Here is a 20123-nt window from a genome sequence, read left to right as displayed (position 1 = left end):
GAAGACAGTACCAGTTTTTTTCTATGTCATTAGATGACAGAATCACTTGAAATACATATTTCCTTTTCTAAATGAGAAAAATGTTTATTAAGAAAACAACATTTTAACAGCTCTCCCTTATGAGAATTTTATGGAGAGCACAATCTGAAGACAATTACAGTTTCAGTCATAAACACACTACGTAGGGTGCTTATTTTATAACCAGAAGGTTGCTGAAGTTTGTGACATGCTGACATAAATATGTTATGAAAATTATAATGTTTGGTGGTAATTGTGATTAAACTCTTGGACAGCAGCTCCTCCAAAGAATGCAGCAATCATGTTGCCTCCTATCAGCAAATTTGTAGACGTAATCATCTTTTATCATTAAAGATAGCTTATGTTCCTTTTCTTAAAAATTTTTTTAAGTGTATTTATTTTTGAGAGAGAGAGAGAGAGAGAGAGAGAGAGAGAGAGAGAGAGAGAGAGAGCGAGCACGAGTGGGGGAGGGGCACAGAGAGAGGAAAACACAGAATTTGAAGCAGGCTCCAGTCTCTGAGCTGTCAGCACAGAGCCTGATGCGGGGTTCCAATTCACTAACTGTTAGATCATGACCTGAGCCGAAGTCAGACCCTTAACCAACTGAGCCACCCAGGCACCCCATGATAACTTATATTCCTAAAGGAAGCCAGTGAGAAAAGTCTTTCCTGTATTTTCTTCAGTCTGATAGTCAGATACCCCTTGTGGTCTACCATATTGTTTATGAAATTTTTTAACATCCCATAAGATTAAGTACAACACAGCCCCATTATCTAGAATGCCAAACCTGGAAATACTTTCATCCATTTTAAATATGTTCAAACCATATTCTTAGTTAAGGATCTACATGTTACAATGTGAAGACATGGAGAATTGCTGCAGAAGGATTTTAATTCTTTCTCTGTAACCGCCTCTCTTGCCTGGCCTATAGACTGTGGCATTTTATCAACATGATTAGTACAGCCCAAGCATCTTTCTTCATTTTAACGGTGGTTTGCAGTTTTGTGTATGCACCCTAATCTGCAATCATACGGGGAATTGTGCCTCTAACAGGTAAGTATCCTTGATCCCCCTTGGCCACAAAGCCCTTTAAGGTCTAAGCTAAAATCCAAACAGATGGAATCTGTTCGCTGATATTTTGCAAGAATCATCATTAAATATATCCTTAGTACTGATTGTGATCTGAGTTGTATTTATTGCTGTGTTTATGTTTTTAATTGTGGTTTATATACGCAATGGAGTACTATGTGGCAATGAGAAAGAATGAAATATGGCCCTTTGTAGCAACATGGATGGAACTGGAGAGTGTTATGCTAAGTGAAATAAGCCATACAGAGAAAGACAGATACCATATGTTTTCACTCTTATGTGGATCCTGAGAAACTTAACAGAAACTCATGGGGGAGGGGAAGGAAAAAAAAGAAAAAAAAAAGAGGTTAGAGTGGGAGAGAGAGCCAAAGCATAAGAGACTCTTAAAAACTGAGAACAAACTGAGGGTTGATGGGGGGGTGGGAGGGAGGGGAGGGTAGGTGATGGGCATTGAAGAGGGCATCTTTTGGGATGAGCACTGGGTGTTGTATGGAAACTAATTTGACAATAAATTTCATATAATAAAAATAAATAAATAAAGTGACATAAAGTGGCAAAAAAAAAGCTTCTTCAAAATTATCTTCATCTTCTGGAGCCCCAATATCATTTCTTACAATCCTTTGTATAATCAAATCGCTGAGGTTCTTTACACATTGTAGATGTTAATCCATTTCTTCCACAGTTCCACTGTGCTAAATATTTAGCTATGATCACAGTCAATGGAGTGTGGCTATGGGCCTTTTTTTCCCCATATGATCCAAACCATAAGGCTATATAGATGTTCTCTCAGCTCAGGAAGTGGTTTATCTAGTTGTGGATCTTCTAATACATTATCTGGGTAAAATTCTATTGCTGGATGTTCTTTTATAATGACTATCCCATAGCCAACCATCTGTATATAGCCTACAGATTAAAAGAGAAACATGGGAATTCCAGAAGTTTTCAGCTAAATGTAGTAATGTACTTTCAGGGAGCCTACTTGTAATCACAGTAGAAAACCTACAGAAAAAAAAAAAAAAGGTCATTGCTTCAGAAGGTTTTCTGAACTCTCTTCCAAAAACTAAATAGATACATTGTTATTTAATGCTTACAAGAATCTGCAACTTGAGCTTGGTTCTTGCTGGCACTGCTATCTTATAGGAAAAAGTAATGTTTTCAATGTCTTCTCTGTAGATCTGATTTCCAGCAATAATGGTAAATGAATTGATACCTGGTAGTTCTAAGCTTTAAGAATTTCAGGTCCTGTGGCTATTGGATCTATTAGGTAAACATAAGCAGATTCTAAAATCTCTTGCCCACGATTGATTACTACCCAACTTCAGCTGCCCAGCCCCCAGAGAACAGCCAGCCTGCAAAGTACCACCATCACCTCCTGAAGTAATTTTTTTTGTTTCTTTTTTTTTAATAGGTTCCACGTGGAAGTATTTTTTTTTAATCAAACCTTTATGTCTCTTTTTTTCCAGCATTATTGAGATATAATTGACATATAACTTTAAGTGTAAGGTGTAGAACATGATGATTTGATACATTAAGTACATTTTTTTAAACTACAAGGTTTTTTTTTTAATTTTTTAAAATTTTATTTTTTTAATTAACATCCAAATTAGTGAGCATCTAGTGCAACAATGATTTCAGAAGTAGATTCCTTAATGCCCCTTACCCATTTAGCCCATCTCCCTTCCCACAACCCCTCCAGTAACCCTCTGTTTGTTCTCCATATTGAAGAGTCTCCTATGTTTTGTCCCCCTCCCTGTTTTTATAGTATTTTTGTTTCCCTTCCCTTATGTGCATCTGTTTTGTCTCTTAAAGTCCTCACATGAGTGAAGTCATATGACACTTGTCTTTCTCTGACTAATTTCACTTAGCATAATACCCTCCAGTTCCATCCACATAGTTGCAAATAGCAAGGTTTCATTCTTTTTGATTGCCGACTAATACTCCATTGTATGTGTGTGTGTATATATATATATATATATATATATATATATATATATATATACCACGTCTTCTTTAACCGTTCATTCATCGATGAGCATTTGGGCTCTTTCCATACTCTGGCTATTGTTGATAGTGCTGCTATAAACATGGGGGTGCATGTGTCCCTTCGAAACAGCACACCTGTATCCCGTGGATAAATGCCTAGTAGTGCAATTGCTGGGTCGTAGGGCAATTCTATTTTTAGTTTTTTGAGGAACCTCCATACTGTTTTCCAGAGTGGCTGCACCAGCTTGCATTCCCGCATTAAAGATATTTTTAATATGCTTTAATATAGTGCAGGGATGAAGTTTAATATGAAACTGAAATTTCACCATGAACATTTTCTGGTCATATGTTGTCCATTTCATTGATATAGAGTGTTACCTTGATGTTCTTGTTTAGTCAAATCTACGGGTGAGAGGAAGTGTACAAGGGAGTGAGAATAAACTACTTATCTGGAGCAAAAAAAAAAAAAACCCTACAACTCTTGAGTTCAGATTTCATTTTAGGTCAGTTTTATACTAGTAAGTGAAGACCTCAGTATAAATTATATAAACGGTATAAACTACGAAGACTTTTTAACCTATCTGTCTTGTAGTCATTTTATCAGTTGCTCTTCTACAGAGCTGGTGCTACAGTGTTTATTTCCAGCTCTCTAGTAGGGTCATTTAACCTCTCTTTACCTTTAAAAATAGGGCTAAGTTGTCTGATTTACCTCAATGAGATGATATACTGCTGATGAGATAACATTTGTGAAACCAGTTGACTGCCTCACAAAATGATTGCCACTGTGATTTCAAAACCACCAACTAGATTGTTTTCCTATCTGAAGAATAAACCCCTGAAATTAGATGATTCCTGCAGCTTTACCTGGGTTTGGAATGAAGGGATATTCTTTTCTGCAAGAAAGAATGTATGGTTGCCAAAGGTGGCCTGTCTGTCTCAGAGAAATCTTGAATGATTACATGATGTGTTCATGCATGTGCATTGGGAATGTACATCTCTGAAAGATGCAGACGAAGCCCTCAAAGACAGACTCTGGTTCCTGGGAAAGCATCTATCTTCCTTGTGGACTGTTATGTGGCATTACTATTTTCTAAGTTTTGCAGATTGTAAACCCAGATTATAAAATGGGAGACATTTTAGTCGACTTTATTTACCACTGACAACCCAGTTCTCAAAATTCTGCCCACTCTTCCTCCACATTTTACTAGCATGTCTAGTCTCTTTATCCTCTTCAATCTGCTTTATTTCAAACTGCTGCTATCCTCTCACTTTGACTATTGTGATGATCTCCTTCCTGTTCTTGCTTTCATTATTCTATTTCTCCCTTACTTTCTTCATATTCATGGCATATGTTCATCTTTGATCTCGTCTCCATTCTGTTGAACCTATACTCTGCTACTTTCATGAATAGAGTTTTTGTTTTAGTTATTCTGAAAAACAAACAGCTTTCTGAAAATATGATATGTTTTATACTTTAGCCTTTGCACATGTAATTTCTGTCTGAAATGCCCTTCTGTGGGAGCTGCAGTATGATGTGGTGATTGGTAGTTGCCATAAGGATTGGTGGCTGGTGTAAAGATTTTGGAAGCTGGATGCTTGTGTTCAAGTCCCGTATCTTCCTTATTTACCTATATGACTTTGGGCAGTGTTTTTGAACTCTTTTTCCTTACTTCCTCGTCCTGAAAATGGAGATGATATCCCATCATCATCTGTCTTAAGAGTTTTTGTGAGGCACAAATGAGGTAATTAATGCATGAAAAGCACTTAGCATTATGCCATGAACACAGTTGACAACTGATACTATTATGTTGTTGTTGTTGTTGTTAATATATTTTAGCCAATTCCAGTTTATCTCCTGTTTAAGTTCCAATTTTCTTTCTTCCTTTCATTCTTTCATTCTTTCTTTTTCTCTTTCTTTCTTTCTTTCCTGTTGTTTTTATTAAAACTTTTCACCACATTCTTTTCTCTACTATCAAAGGAATTAATCACTTTTGTGTGTGTGTGCCAATCTTCTGTATTCTATAGATGATCTTATAATGTAGAATTTACATATTATTGGTATTCTAAATCTGTCTTACTCATTGGACTATGAGTCTTTCTTGATGTTAGGACCTAGGTTCTATTTCTTTTTCTTTTTTTTTAATTTCTTTTTTAAATTTCTTTTTCTATTTTCTATTTTTCCCACTTTTTATTATAGAATCTATCATAAGACAGATGCTTAATAAATAAATTGAATATGAATGAGGAGTAGAGTCAAAAGGAGTGTGTCAGAAAATACCCCTGGGAGGTCCAGTAGATATTACTCCTCTCTAATTTTGAAAAACATGTGACCCCTAGGGCTTGATAGAATTTTTTTTCCTCAAACATATGAATGCTCTCTTTCCTAGTATTATGAAATGAATACTTAGTAGAGAAGAGCCCTTTTCCTTTCAGTTATAACTTTGAAGAAATTCTTCTCTTGATTCCAACTAACTGACTTCTTCATTGACCCAAAAAGGTAAAATGATTTGTTCAGCAGAAAGTCCCAGATGGCTTCAGGCAGTTTTAGTTCAGCACACTTAAGGGAGCTCAATAGGAGAGATTTATACTGACATATGTCAGATTTTCTGCACTGTTCTTGGAGAACAATTTGGAAGCAACATTAATTAATATTCAGCAATATTTCCTGAACCATATTAATTTCACAAGTTGAGAATGGGAGAGAAAAGCTTTGGTTTTAATCTTTTTAACTCCTTGCTTAATTTAGACTGGAAATTAATAAATACAGATATTCATATATCCATAGTTAGATCACATCACATATGTCTTTTTTAAAGTGACAGCATTAGTGGATCTTTAATATTACTATTTAAAAATTTTTAATTTTATCACAAAATAAATTACATGAATTTAAGTAAAAGAATTATAAAAGACATCAGTTATTAGCTCTCAGAGCCATTTTCTCTACTGTTTTGTTTTGTTTTGTTTTGTGCATGTTAAAGGAAATTTTAAAAATCATCTCAGATGATAAAACAGTTTAATTGGGAATTTAGCTTCAAGCATTTGAGATAAAATCGAATTAGATTTCTTAGTATTTTGATATTTGTCTTTAGTGTATAAGTTTGACAAATCATTTTATTATTGTTTGCCTCAATTATATACATCACCTGGTACAAAGGTACCGCCTACATGAGTGATGCATATAAAATAACTCTTCTATGATGGCTTCAACCAAATGCTTGTTTTTATGATCAGCTTTGATCAGCTTTAAAAAGGCTCTCTTTTTTTAATTGAAGTATAGTTGGAACATAATATTACGTTAATTTCAGGTGTGCAACATGGTGATTCCACAAGTCTTACATTACATGCTATGCTTACCACAACTGTAGCTACCACCTGTCACCATACAATGCTATTACAATACCATTGAGTATATTCCCTTTGCTGTATTTCATCCTCATGACTTATTCATTCCATAACTGGGGGCCTGTATCTCCCACTCCCCTTCACCCATTTTTCCCATCTCCCTCTGGAAACCTTCAGTCTTTGTATTTATGGGTCTGTTTCTGCTAAACAAAAACTCTCTTAAATCAAGGACATATGGGGTTTGTTTTCAGCTTCCAGGTGGTTTAACCTCCATTCAGCTCAGTCACCCTTCATACTTTTATATAATTAATTTCAATGTGCCTTATCAAAATATATTGGTAAAACATAAAGAGAGGCAAGTAATACCTCAGTTTCTGGCCCAGACTGAGTATCAAACAGAGCCACAGGATATAGACCAGTTTTATGTAAATGTCTAATGCCCTGAAGTGTTGTAATATGTGCTATATAGGGAAAGGATATTTGTTTCCTACCAGCAGGATGGTGGGCATACTGAGTTCTATATTCCAGAGTGGTGTTGAATTTATACTAATATATCTACTTTATCTTCCCAGATCTGTGTAATAATGATGAAATATAACTTTTAGTGTAAAACAATAAGTTCTCTCCAAAACCAGGGTCATGTTCTGTTGACCAAGTCAGGAATGTCATGCATATATGTACCCAACTGAATAAAAAGGGCATGCAATAAAAATTAAGCTTGTGCTCTCATCCATTTACTCCATTCAGATTACTTTATTTTTGATGTTCACTATGTGATTATTAGAGCAACTCTCTACATATCTCTCCACTCCGATTATCTATGATGTGCAGTACCCTGGTGTGTTCTCGTAATGCCCTGCTCTTATTAAACTCAGTAGATGTTTGCAGTCGAGACTGGGCCTTTCTTGTAGCCTGGCCCCTTTTCTGTATTGCTCCATCATATAATCTTGTTTTATTGTCTTTGTTACAATTTTCATTTTATATTTCATTTAACTGTTTATTTTTTGGCCTGCTTTTATTGTAAGGAGGGTACAGACTGCATTCATTTCAGTTTCTTCTGTATTCCTGGAGCCAAGAATGATAATTGGCACGTAATTAGCACTGAGTGTTTAACTTGGAATGATCCAACAATTATCTTGAGGAATAGGTTTTTCAAGTCACACAATAAATGGAAAAAACAGGATACAAATAAAACCAGTTCTTCTGTAGCCAGAGCCCATTATCAATATTTTATATGCCATGACCTCATGACTCAAGGTTATTGCTTTGCCCTCATCTTAATCACACCATACAAATACTAAATTTTCTAGTCAGATTAGAACAAATTCAGCCTTCATGGATGGGGAATTGCCAGAGGTTTTCATGTTTAAGGCAGAGTCACATTCTTTGAGTAGATTTGCGTCTGAGCAAGGAAGGCACATTCTCTTTGAACTCTGCTAATTTATAATTCAGATTAAATAGCTCCAGACTCATAGAAGGGCAACGATCTCTTCACTGACACACTAAATTGCTATGATCCTTGAATTCTTCTGGATTGGACTGAATTCAGCTATTGGAAAAATGACCTCAAACAAGTAGTTATTGAGCACTTTGAGTACTGGGTTTTTATTATTATTATTATTATTATTATTATTATAAGCTTAATATCTGCTTGAAATTTATAATGTTGTTAAAATAGTTAACACAAGGGTAACCTGAATTACTAAAGGCTAGTGTGTAGAATTCAAAATTCTTTTGACCTGATATAACCTGCAGATAACATCTGGAGAAGTGAGTTATTCTTTCATGCATGCATACATGCCAGTATTTATTAAGGGCACACGCTTTTTAGGCATTGCTTCAGCACTGGGAAAAAACTACATTTCAAAATAAATGTTAATTATTAATATGATACATTAATTACATTGATCAAGCAATCATTCCCTACTCCACAAGGGAAGAAAACAAACACATGATTTATTTGTTGGTTTTATTTTGCAAAGTTTCAAGATAGGATGTTTCTGTTATTCAATACATTGATTTTACCGATAATTAGCCTTACAACACTATTAGAAAAACTGCCAGTCCTTGTATGCTCCAGTTTGTTGATTTCCAAATTGATTAAGTGCAAAGAGAGGCATAAATCAGAGTGTCCATATCTGTTTTTTTCAGGTTCAGATATCGCATTGAGTTTACTAATACACATTTATGTTTAATGTAAGGTTCTCTACTTCATAGAATGCATGATTGATGGATGACAGCTTGGATGACTGCTTAAGCACTTTTCATATTATTTCATCTTACCCTCCATATTCAGTCTTCTGAAAATACTCATATATTTCTAGTTTGAACTCCAAATCTCATGGTGTTTCTTATTTCTGTTTTCCATACCCATACCCCAACAAGCCAGTTACCAAATATCAATTTTGGAAGTATATCTCAATTCCTAATTTTTTTCTCACTATTTTCACTTTGAATGCCCTAATTTCAACTGTAGTCACACTCTGCATCCAGTGTTGTATTCTCCCAATATGCTCCCACATGAATTTTGAATTGCCTTCTTTAGAACAGAAGTCCAAAGTTTCTTGTTGGTGTATGTCATGTATTATGTAAACTCTTTTGCAGTGAAGCATCCAGGGCTTTTGTGTTCTGCCCCAATCTAATTTTGTAGTTTCATCTCCTATCCTTTTCTTCTAACTCCTTCACCATATAATCCCAGCCCCACCCTCACACACATTCTAGGCTTTTTTTAATGTGACACATACTTTCTTTAATGTGACATGCCATGGCATGCCATTCTTTCTTTGACCTGATATAACCTGCAGATAACATCTGGAGAAGCGAGTTGTTCTTTCATGCATACATACATGCCAGTATGCATACATTCCTTCCAGACTTTATCTTCTTTATTTTTTTAATGTTTATTTATTTTTGAGAGAGAGAGAGAGAGAGAGAGAGAGAGAGAGAGAGAGAGAGAGAGAACACAAGCAGGGGAGGGGCAGAGAGAGAATAAGACACAGAATCTGAAGCAGGCTCCAAACTTTGAGCTGTCAGTACAGAGCCCGATGTGGGGCTTAAACTCACTAGCTTCGAGATCATGACCTGAGCCAAAGTTGGACACTTAACCGACTGAGCCACCTAGGCGCCCCAGACTTTATCTTATTAATCTCCATGTATGCCTCAGGGCGCCTGGGTGGCTCAGTCAGTTGAGCATCCAACTTTGGCTCAGGTCATGATCTCATGGTTCATGAGTTCAAGCCCCCTGTCGGGCTCTGTGCTGAAAGCTCAGAACCTGGAGCCTGCTTCAGATTCTGTGTCACTGTCTCTCTGTTTCTGCCCTTCCCCTACTTGTACTCTGTTTCTCAAAAATAAAAACATTTAAATTTTTTTTTAAAATAATAAATATTAAAAAGTTAAAAAAATCTCCATGTATGCTTTAAGAACAAGCTCTCATTCTGCTTCCTTCTACTACTTGGTATAAACTCCATGGGGAAAGGCTTCTTATGCCACTGTGTGCTTAACCTATAATGACATTGTCCAGGCTCTATTATAAGGGTTTCTTTCCCTTTGTTTCTCTCAGTAGTCTGAAAGCTCCTTAAAGGTGTACACCAAGAGTTGGTGTGCTCTTGCGATTCCACAAAAATGGAAGAGAAGGCCTAGGCTATATAAAATACTCCGTAAACATCAAATGAACAAAATAGATTCATTCTTCATTCTCACTCTCCTTCAAATATCCACCATCTCCATGAATTCAATTTATGATTGATTTTAATGTAATCTATTGAGAAAGAGATTACAGCTCTCATTTTTTATACCTAACATCATCTCCTCAGCTTTATTAATGTTTCAAAGAGCAAATCTTCATTGTGGGAACATTTTTACTACAGAAAGATCTAAGTCTAAAGCAACTCAGAAATTTAACTTTGTAACAGACATCGTTGTTTCTTAAAAAAATTACCGTTCTGAAATAAGTCATTACAAGGAGAAAAAAAAATTCTCTGTGCTGGAAAGAGGAAGAAAATCTGGCTTTGGGGAAGGTATTGTGAATCAGGTTAACAAAGAGTCACATTATGTGCCATAAAGGTTTTATGTGCTGTAAAATGTGAAGAGTAATTCAAAGTTGTGAATTGACAGACACAATCCTAAGGAAACCCAGAGCAGTTTTGAACTCTAGCCATAACTATAAATGCACATGCTGCTCAGAGTTTCTGTGCATGTATTTTAAAAGATATGTCTAGTTACTAAGTGGTTTGGACATCCTGGGCGTATAGTGTTTGGATATTTGAGGCATGAAGCAATTGCTCACTCATCATCCTAGACAATAGTTTTTTTTTTTATTTTATTTTTAATTTCTCACATAAAAATAGAAGTTTATTATCCACTCATATGCGTTTCCTCATTATCTTCCCATCAAAAGAAAAAATATATAAATGAAAATACCTTCACTATTAAAGAAGCCTCTTGAAAAATGAGTTCCCATCGTTGTTGAGAAGCAGTTCTCCAAGACATTTATACACGCTTTGTGACAGAGTTTGCTCCCAAGGATGTTTGCATAGCAAACTAGAACTAGTTTCTCCCTCTGGGTCAGAAAGCAGATGTGTTTCCTCACCAGGATGATAAAGATACTCCCTTCCTGCCAGGAAAAGGTTGGTCAGATTTTTCTTTATGAAATTGAAGGTTTTCTAAGCTTAGGATCTTCAGCTGTGCCGTAGGTCCACTGTGTGTACATTATTCACCAGGACCTGCTTCCTATCTTCCCCCAAGGGACTTGGGGAGAAGGGAAACTGATAGAAACACAGAACTGCCAGCTGCATAGTAGATATTAAACTGCAGGAATCCAATTAACTCATTGTTTCCTTACTGGACATAATGCATGAACATGTGATCAAGGTCAAGGCTGATCCCACAGCTGCAGTTGGTACTGCTGCTTGACCACTAGACAACTTTGCTTTCCTGGCTTCATTTCCTGATTCTCTACCTCACAGTCTATGCTGTAGTTTGTAGTTCCCCAAACATGCTGTTCTGCTTCTGTGCTTTTTTCCTGCCCTTATATCTGCTTGGCCCTGGTTATCTTCCTTGCACAGTAAATGTTATCTGATTGTCTTCTCTTCATGAGAATTTTCCGGACTTTTACAGGTACCAGACTTTATCTAAGCCATGTGCTTCTATTATATCTTTTAGCAGGTCTCCATTTTATGTATTATTGTTTTATTTTTCATTATTCACCTTCGTGCAAGATGCATATAGCAAAACTATTCGGTAACTGTTATGTGCCAATCAGTAATAGATACTAGATGGAGATAGGTTGATAAACATAAATGGATCCTGATTTCTAGGAACTGACAAAGAATTGGGAAAGATGTACATCATATATGTATAGGGGTATACAACAAGGAGACCAGACAATACAAGGTCCACTCTTGGAAGCCTTCTCTGTGGAAAAGATGCTTCAGTTGAGGCCTGAAGGGAAAGTGGAAGTAGTTCACAAAAACACTGGATAGATATTATATATGACATCTAACCAGCACTCAGTGAATTTAAGGAAGGACACAAATCAACAAATCAATTTTTCCTGAAATTTTAATATGTTCTCTTCGAATTCCTGACACTTTTTGAAAATAAATTTTTTTAAGGCTTACTTCCTAAAAGTGATTTAAAAACCGTATCCTTTTAAAGCAAATAGCTTCAAGTTCTGTACTGGTTGTGTCTGCGTGCCACTTTCTTCCTTCTAGGACACTGGCTATTAAACCTAAAAGGATATATGGTATGTTGGGACCCTGTTAGTAAACCTCACATATTGGATGTGGTGTAGAAAAAAAAATGGGCCTGATATTTTCCTGTTTGGAAAATAAACAGAACTGGGGCACCTGGGTAGCTCAGTCAGTTGTGTCCAGCTCTTCATTTCAGTTCAGGTTATGATCTTACGGTTCATGAGATCAAGCTCCGCATCAGCTCTGCATGACAATGTGGAGCCTGCTTAGGATTCTCTCTCTCATCCTCTCTTTCTGCCCCTTTCCTGCTGTCTCTCTATCAAAGTACAGAAATTAAAATTTTTAAAAATAAACAAAATTACCTATTCTTATAAAGACAAAATACATTTTCCTCCATTGGCATTTGGCAAGAAACCACCTATGGTATCTCCTTACTGGACCCAAAGAACTTGAACTACCTACCTATCCACATACAAGACAGACCATCTTGTTATCATCTGAAAGGGCTTTTTGAAAATGTTTCCATTGACAGGTATATCTATTATGCCAGTCTGTTGAAGAAAATTGAATCAATGCTGTTTAAGAGAGGTTAAGTTGCAACACTACTTGGGGAATTATCCAGCCTAGTGTCCAAATATTTTTATTCAGTTATAACATGGCCTATGTCCACCAGTTTTTAAACCATCAGTTCCGAGAAAGTATATAATATACTAGTGTCAAAAAGGAAAATGATGAATTTTATTACCCACATTTGCAAAAATGACCTGGAACTGTGTTCGTGTTACATCAAGATCTTGTGCCGTGTATGATGAAAATCATTTTGGGAATGAAATAAATAACCAGATCAAGGAACTGTGATGTACTTGCTAATTTTAATTCCACAACAATGATTTTTACTGCATTTCACTTTGCAATTAGATAGTCTTTGTTGCAGACAAAGATCTGTACCATATGCCTTTGACTTGAAAAATTACCGATCTCTCTTTGCGGTTTTCTTCAGCATATCTAATTCATTCAATGTAACGTGACTATAAGCACAGAAAAAAATTACAGTTGCTAAACTTTCAATTCCTCAGAATCAGTCAACTTGAAAAATCAATATATCCTTCCTACATTAGCATATTCTACATTAAAGGAATATAAAGCAAAATTTAACATTAAATGACTGTGTGTCTATAGAAATGATAATATAATTTTTATCCTTTCTCTTATTGATGTGATTTGTTTTGTTGATTGCTTTACAAATACTGAATCTCCCTTGCATCCCGGAATCAATCCCATTTGATCATGGTATATGATTTTTTTAATGTATTGTTGGATTCAGTTTGCCAATATTTTGTTGAGGATTTTTGCATCTATATTCATAAGAGATATTGGCCTATAGTTTTCTTTTCTTTCTTTCTTTCTTTCTTTCTTTCTTTCTTTCTTTCTTTCTTTCTTTCTTTCTTTCTTTCTTTTTTTTTTTTTGGTGTCTTTATCTGGATTTGGTACCAGAGTGATAGTAGCTTCATAGAATGAATGTAGAAGTATTCCCACTCTTCTATTTTTTTGGAAATTTTGAGAAAAATAGGTATTATCTTTTCTTTAAATGTTTGGTAAAATTTGCCTGGGAAGCTGTTTGAACCTTTGATAAAGTGCAGCATTCAGTTATGATAAAAATCATCTACAAAGTAGGTTTGGAGGGAACATTCTTTAACCTAATAAGGGCCTTATATGAAAAGCCCACAGCCAACATCATACTCAATGGTGAAAAACTAAGAGCTTTTCCTCTAAGGTCAAGAACAAGACAAGGATGTCCATTCTCATCACTTTTATTCAACATAGTATTTAAAGTCCTAGCCATAACAATTATACAACATAAGAAATAAAAAGTAAAATCCAATCCAAATTGGATTGATAGAACTGATAGAACTGATAGAACTGATAAATGAATTCAATAAAGTTGCAGTTTACAAAATCAATGTATAGAAATCTGTTGTATTCCTACACACTAATAATGAACCAGCAGAAAGAGAAATTAAGACAACAATCTCACTTACAGTTGCACCAAAAATAACAAAATATATAGGAATAAATTTAACCAAAAAGATAAAAGACCTGTATTCTGAAAACTAAAGCACTAATGAAAGAAATTCAAGATGATGGAAAGAAGTTGAAAGACAATCTGTGCTCATGGGTTGGAAGATAAAATATTGTTAAAATGTCTATACTACCCAGAGCAATCTACATATTTAATGCAATCTCTATCAAAATACCAACAGCGTTTTTTTTTTTTTACACATAACTGGAACAAACAATACTAAAATTTGTATAGAACCACAAAAGACCTCGTGTAGTCAAAACAATCTTGAAGAAGAAAAACAATTGGAGGTAACAGAATTCCAGATTTCAAATTATATTACAAAGCGGTAGTAATTAACAGTGTGGAACTGGCACAAAAATAGACAACATAGACGCATGGGATAGAATAGAAAGCCCAGAAACAAACCCACAATTATATGGTCAATTTATCTTTGACAAATGAGGTGTGAATATACAATGGGAAAAAGACACTGTCTTCAACAAATGGTGTTGGGGAAACTGGGAAGCTACACATAAAAGAATGAAACTGGACCACTTCCTTTCACCATATACAAAGATAAACTGAAGTGAATTAAAAACCTAAATGTGAGACCTGAAACCATAAGAAGTCTCAGAACAGACTGACATCAGCCATAGTAACATTTTTCTAGATATATCTCCTGAAGCAAGGGAAATAAAAGCAAAAATAAACTATTGAGACCACATCAAAATAAAGTTTCTACACATTGAAGGAAACAATCAACAAAACTTAAAAGCAGTCTGCGGAATGGGAGAAGCTATTTGCAAATGACATATTCAATAAAAAGCCAGTATCCAAAATATATGAAGAACTGATACAATTCAACACCCAAATAGTATAATCCAATTAAAAAAGTGGGCAAAATACATGAACAGACATTTCTCCAAAGAAGACATATAGATAGCCAACAACACATGAAAAAATGCTCAGCATCATTCATCACCAGGGAAATGCAAATCAAAACTATAAGGAGATCACCACACATCTGTCAAAATGGCTAAAATAAAAAACACAAGAAGCAGCAAGTGCTGGTGAGGATGTGGGGAAAAAAGCACTCTCTTGCAATGCTGGTGGGAATGCAAGCTAATGCAGCCACTGTGGAAAACAGTATGTAGTGCCTCAAAAAATTAAAAATATACTACCTTACAATACAGTAATTGCACTGCTGGATATATACCAAAAAATCAAAAACAAAAACACTAATTCAAAGAGATACATGCACCCCTATGTTTATTGCAGCATTATTCATGATAGCCAAACTATGGAAGAAGCTCCAGTGTCTATGGATAGATGAATGGATAAAGAAGAGGTTTATATATATTCTGTATATATATATATATATATATATGGTGTGTGTATGTGTGTGAAATCTTGCCATTAGCAACAACATGGATGGAAATGGAGGATGTAATTCTGAGTGAAATAAGTCAGAAAAAGACAAATGCCATATAATTTCACTCACGTGGAATTTAAGAAACAAAACAAATGAGCAAAGAAAAAAAGAGACAAACCAAGAGACAAAGTCTTAACTATAAAGAACAAACTAATAGTTATAGAGGGGAGGGGTGTGGGAGATTGGGTGAAATAGGTGATGGGGATTAAAGAGTACACTCTTTAATGATGAAAAAATAAAAAAAAGAACAGTGATTACAGAAAAAAATGATTCTAAATTTACGTGTTTCTGAATTTTCCTACTATGTGTAGTTTACATTTCTGCAGTCCAATGGACCTCTGTTGTCTGATCATTACAAAATAAATACTGAGAGCTAATTATGTAACAGTTACCATTCCTGGATGTGGGAATACAGAAGAAAACAAAAGCACAAGCTGTACCCTCAAAGAATTTACGTTCTTATAGTACAGACAGACCAAAAAAATAAATTGAAAAGTTAAATGAACTGTAAAATGATAATTGTAACAAAAATAAAGAGAGTTATATGATAGAAATTAAAGGAAGTGTTGGCAGTGATGGGTAAGGTGATGAGGGAAAACATTCATAAGCAGATGCTTTCTGAGCTGAGAATCTAAATGAGGAGGATCCAGCAAATAAAATCAGTTTATGTTCTTTATCTATAAAATTGGAGTAATATCTACTTTATAAATTTTTTATGAGAATTTTTAAAAAGCTCTATAGGTAAAGTGAATTGTCAAGTGCTTGAGGTCAGAGTAGTAACCTGGCTGAAATTGTGACCTTGCTTTTTTGAGATAACTCTGCTTTTCTGCAAATATAAGTAGTCACTACTTACATAATGAAACTGTTCTCATATCTTATACGACCCTAGATCCTTTTTTAAAATGTTTATTTATTTATTTTAACAGAGAAAGAGCACAGGTGTGTGAACGGGGGAGGGCAGAGAGAGAGAGTGAGAGAGAGGGAATACCTAGTAGGCTCCAGTGTAGAGCCTGACACGACTCAACTGTATGACCGTGAGATCATGGCCTGAGCCAAAACCAAGAGTTGGACAGTCAACCAACTGAGCTACCCAGGTACCCCTGTCCTTTTAAACAGGATTTGTGTTATAGAGTTGTCCTTGTTTATTTGGACACTAGCTGTTTGCTATCATGTACCTGTGACTGGGTTTCTTAAAAAAAAAAAAAAAAGAAGGCAAACCAAATCTTCTAACTAACCTACCATTTCTTCCTTTTACTGTTTGCGTCAAACATCTGGGTTTGCAAAAGACAATCTATTATGCAGAGGCAGTGTATGTTTTAAGGTTATTTGAAGGCACAATAAGGTGTGGATAATTAGGAAGATGATGCTAATTGTCGGTGGGTATAGGGAAGTATAACAGATCAATGTTTTCAAACCTTTTTCACTGGAAGGCAAATACAAGAAATGATGAAATAATTTGTAAGCCACATGTATAAAAAGATTCTAATACCAGGCAAAATGTTTATGAGTTAATATTAGGAAAAGAATATACATTTTTGGGTTAACACTATACCTAAGTTAGCATCCTGGTTTTATTATGAATGAGTTTTGTGTCCATTGGCAGTTTGCTCAATCCCTAATTCCTTTCTTTAGGTGATACCCAGCTGACTCAAGATTGTTAGCTGTTTGTTTATTTTTCAGCTTTATTGAAATATAATTGAAAAAATTATATTTAAAGTATGGAGCATAGTGATTTTTTATACATACACATTGTGAAAAGATTACCATCATCGAGTTAATTAGCACTTCCATCACCTCACAAGAGAGTGTTAGCTCTTAATAGTAATGTCAGAATATCCCTTTCATCCTTTCCCATTCTTTGTGATTTATATTGTCTTTTAGAAACTTAGGGCCCAAGATATATGTCTGATCCAACTATGCTGTCTTGCCTTCAGTACTAACCCTCACTCAGTGGATCAAAGGCCAGTGCCAGGAGTCTCAGCCTGTCTACCTTCTCAACCATCATTCCTCGATGATTGCAATTAAATCTAGGACAGTATTCCTCCATGTTACTTCTCTTTCTTTTGTAAAAACAAAACGTTGAGCACAATTCAGTTTCGAATCTCTACAGTTAGCTGAAAGATGTTTGCAGTAGATTTAACAATGTTTGATGTTCCAATGATCATAATTATTGTTTGCTTCTAAACAATCTTTAATGTACACATTATTAAATCCCTGTTCTATTTTTAAGTGAGGGGAGCTTGTTAGTAAATATTTTCTATCAGTTGCAGAAGAGACAGGGTCTTCTTCATGTATTCAACAAAAATTTTATTTCGCTAGGCTCAGTGTGAGTAAGGTACTCTTCTAGAGCTGGAAATATAACAGAGAAAAAGGCAGTATCTAGTAAGTATGTGTGTGAATGTGTATGTATTATATATTTGTAATATTATCTATATATATTGATATAAATATATTGCATGTAATATACATCATGTAATATGTCATGATATATATAGTACATAGAATAATGTGTTTGCAAAGATGTATATCCCCAAGTTTCCAGGATCTATGTATATGTTACCTTCCATGGTAAAAGAGACTTTACAGATGTGATTTAGTAGAAAATATGGAGGTGGAAGAATAATTCTGGGTTATTTATCAGATTGCATAGACCAATGTAGTCACAAGAGTTCTCTTTAAGAGAGAAGCAATAGAGTGAACGTAAGAGAGAAGATGAAGTGATGATGGAAGAAAGAGGAAAGGTGACAAATGAGGACAACCTTTAGAAGACAGATAGGGAAGGACAGTTTCTCCCTGGAGCTTCCACCAGGATGCAGTCTGCTGACACCTTGATTTTAGGACTTGTGATCTTTGAAGTATAAGATGGTATACTTTAAATCACTAAGATTATGGTACATTTTTACAGCAGCAATAGAAAATGAATATAATATAGAATATATGTTTTATGTAAATATCATGTGTTGCAATATATATTATACATAATATAGATATAATATCCACTATCCACACTATATACTATAAGCTATCTATACTATATAAACTTTATAAGACACATGAAAAATGAAACATTATGTTTACATAAAAACATACACACAATTGTTCATAGGGTATTTATTTGTAATAGTCCCAAACTGGAAACAACCCCTATGTCCTTCAATAGGTGAAAGATGAAGCAAACTGGTACACACACTGCTTACCAGTAAATAATAATGGACTAACAGTATGTGCAAAAACGTAAATAAGACTCCAGGCAGTTATGCTGAGTAAGAAAAGCCACTCTATGATTCTGTTTATATAACACTTTTGAAATGACAAAAGTATGGAAATGGGGAACATCTTAGTGATTTCCAGGGGTCAGGAAGAAAGGTAGAGGAGGGAAGTGGTTGCAGCTTCGTAAAGGTAACATGAAAGGTTATGTGGTAATGGAAAGATTCTCAATCTTGACTGTATCCATCCATGCTAATATCCTGGCTATTATATTGTACTCTAGTTTTCCGAGATGTTACCATTGGGGTAAAATGGTTTTGAGAGTACATGAGATCTCTGTACATTATTCCTACGACTACATATAAATTTATAATTAGCTCAAAAGGTTTAATTAGAACAAGAACAATCTGTAGATACCATTTACTTAGTAAAGTTTTTGTTGCCTTCCCTAAACAAACAAACAACATTGGGATTGAACAACAGGATGTTTCCATTTAAAATTATGGAAAATAAATGTGGGTACTGTTTGGAGAAACATGTTGCTTTAGAGAAAAATCCCTGTGGTGGAATTTAGAAGGCCAAAGTTATGATGTTTGCTCCTCTACAAATGAAACAGATCCAAGAAATGAGTGATTTAAATCATCGGACTTCACTTTCCTCATGTGAAATATGTGTGGATTTGTTTAGATGATCTTAAAGTTTGCTTCAATTGATGATGAGATGATTATTGAATAAATTGTAGTAGACTTTCTCCAAAAGCACCCAATATATTTATTTCCCATAAATATCCTCTGAGCTTAAAATAATTTACTTATTCTTATATTTCAATATATGAGCTATATGCTGTCATAAAATCTCACTTTGTTTTTGTATACTATAAAACTATATTAATGAATAATTATGAATTGTTAAATTCTAATATCAACAAAGTAGATTATAATTGCACGTTGTCGTATTTCAATGTCAAAACAAAAATCTATTTTTATTATGTTCTGCATTTGTTCATATGAGCTGAATCCTTCATGTAAGGGCTATGCCTAGTAAAAAGTGAAGCCAAGTTTGATACCTCATGCATGATACATCATGCATGTGAATGCATGCACGAGCGTATGCGCATACACACACACACACACACATTAAGGTAGGATTTTTTTTCATTTACCCATTTTATTCAGAATATTAAAGTGAAGACATCATCAAATTTTATGAGTTACAATCAATTCTAAACCTGTATTCTAATCATATATTTATATTACAATTTTATGTTACAGTATGAAATTTACATATGAAAGATACT

The 20123-nt window shown here is 34.8% G+C and overlaps 1 pseudogene; it reads right to left on the bottom strand.

Moving 5' to 3' along the window:
* Positions 1–657: 657 nt before the first annotated feature.
* Positions 658–17666, bottom strand: LOC101080403 (annotated as a pseudogene).
* Positions 17667–20123: the final 2457 nt, after the last annotated feature.

This window comes from Felis catus, chromosome D1 (genome assembly GCF_018350175.1).
Source record: "Felis catus isolate Fca126 chromosome D1, F.catus_Fca126_mat1.0, whole genome shotgun sequence".
In the NCBI taxonomy this organism is placed as follows: Eukaryota; Metazoa; Chordata; class Mammalia; order Carnivora; family Felidae; genus Felis; species Felis catus.
The sequence above is the reverse complement of the archived record's forward strand: the minus strand, read 5'-3'. Positions and strand labels throughout refer to the sequence as shown.